Source organism: Aegilops tauschii, chromosome 7, assembly GCF_002575655.3.
Source record: "Aegilops tauschii subsp. strangulata cultivar AL8/78 chromosome 7, Aet v6.0, whole genome shotgun sequence".
Lineage (NCBI taxonomy): Eukaryota > Viridiplantae > Streptophyta > Magnoliopsida > Poales > Poaceae > Aegilops > Aegilops tauschii.
In genome coordinates, this window is record NC_053041.3 from 103,127,577 (window position 1) to 103,130,055 (window position 2,479).

Genomic DNA, 2,479 nt, shown 5'->3' on the forward strand with positions numbered 1-2,479 from the left:
GGTGTTCCGTTACGGTGGATGCCACGTGTCGGTCACCCTTGACGAAAGCACTTCTGTGACGCGCGATTTATCGTCATGGAAGTGCACACTTCCGTGATGATAATTTTGGTAATGTCATGGAACACTTCTACGACAGCACAGGTATGACTATCTTGATTATGTCATAAAATCATCATGGATGTACATGCATGACAAAAAACGCGACCTACTGTGACAAACACGTATCATCACGGAAGTGTATTTTTTTGTAGTGAGGCAGTGGCCAGGCACGCCACAAATTTCACTTATTACATCCAGGCATCTCATACTAGATTCTTAAATCCATACAAAGACATGCAAACAAAATAACATACGTACTACATCGATCACCTAGCTACTCATTGTCCGAGATGTCGACGATCTCCGTGCCCGGTTCCGACAGGATTGGCAGCAACTGCAGCTCTGGCTCCTCCGGCGCCTTCGCCTGCTCCGCTCTGGCCTCCTCCGCCTCTATCTCCGCGTCGAGTTCGGCGAAGAGCGCGTCGGACAGGGAGACGGCGAACTCCGCCTCCGCCTGCTCCATGTTGAAGCCCAGCAGCTGCTGCTCCGGCTCCTCCGCCTCCTCCACCTCCATGGGCGCCAGCTCCTCCTCCTCCTCTTCCCCCAGCTACTCCTCCTCCTCCTCTGGCTCCGGCGAGTCCGGAGGCAGCCGGTAGCGATGCGGGTTGCACGGGCGGCTTGTCTTGCCCGGATCTACTGCTGGATCTCGGCGCGGCGCTCCGGCATAAGCATTGCATAGTAGATGATCTTACTCAGGACCATGGTGAAGCGCCAGAGCATGGGTAGAGCGCCGAAGCGGGAGAGGGAGGAGGTGGATGGGCTCGGACTGGCAGCCCGAAGAGGGAGGAGGTGGATGGACTAGGGTTGCGGGACTCCGGCCGGGTTAAATAGGCAGATTTGCTCTCGGGCGGCGAGACGGAGCGGTGATACGTCTCCAACGTATCTATAATTTTGATTGTTCCATGCTGTTATATTATCAATCTTGGATGTTTTATAACCATTTCATAGTCATTTTATCTCATTTTTTGGTACTAACCTATTGACATAGTGCCAAGTGCCAGTTGTTGTTTTCTGCATGTTTTTTACATCGCGGGAAATCAATATCAGACGGAGTCCAAATGCAACGAAACTTCATGGAGATTTTTTATGGACCAGAAAACACGTAATGGGCCCTGGTTGCGCCTGGGGGTGCTCCAAGGAGAGCACAACCCACCAGGGTGCGCCAGGAGGCCGAGGCGCGCCCTCGTGGGTTGTGCCCACCTCGGGTGCCCCCTGGATCTCCACTTTGCTCTAGAAATAACCCAATATTCCCAAAACCCTAGGGGAGTGGACGAAATATTCATCTAGCCGCCGCGGAGTCCAAAACCACCAGATCCAATCTAGACACCATCTCGAATGGGGTTCACCACCTCCATTGGTGCCTCTTCGATGATGTGTGAGTAGTTCTTTGTAGACCTTAGGGCCCGTAGTTAATAGCTAGATGGCTTCATCTCTCTCTCTCAGAATTCTCAATACAATGGTCTCTTGGAGATCCATATGATGTAACTCTTTTGTGGTGTGTTTGTTGGGATCGATGAACTTTGAGTTTATGATCAAATCTATCTGTTTATATCCATGAAAGTTACTTGAGTTCCTTTGATCTCTTATGTGCATGATTGCTTATAGCCTCGTATTTCTTCTCCGATATTTGGGTTTTGTTTGGCCAACTTGATCTATTTATCTTGCAATGGGAAGAGGTGCTTTGTAGTGGGTTCGATCTTACGGTGCTTGATCCCAGTGACGGAAGGGGAACCGACACGTATGTATCGTTGCTACTAAGGATAAAACGACGGGGTTTATCTCTACATAGATAGATCTTGTCTACATCATGTCATCGTTCTTGTTGCATTACTCCGTTTTTCCATGAACTTAATACACTAGATGCATGCTGGATAGCGGTCGATGCGTGGAGTAATAGTACTAGATGCAGGCAGGAGTCGGTCTACTAATCTTGGACGTGATGCCTATATAATGATCGTTTCCTGGATATTGTCATGAGTATTTGAAGTTCTATCAATTACCCAACAGTAATTTGTTCACCCACCGTTTGCTATTTTTCTTGAGAGAAGCCACTAGTGAAACCTACGGCCCCGGGACTCTTTCTCATATATTTGCCTTTGTGATCTACTTTTTCCTTGCATTTATTTTCAGATCTATTAAACCAAAAATACAAAAATACTTTGTTGCACTTTATTTTATTTGTGATCTATTTATTCAATCTATTACAACTTTCTCCCGTCCACGCACCAATTTCTGGCGCCGTTACCCGAAAGGGATTGACAACCCCTTTAACACGTCGGGTTGAGAGTGGTTGTTATTTGTGTGCAGGGGCTGTTTACGTTTTGTTGCTTGGTTCTCCTACTGGTTCGATAACCTTGGTTTCATCACTGAGGGAAATACC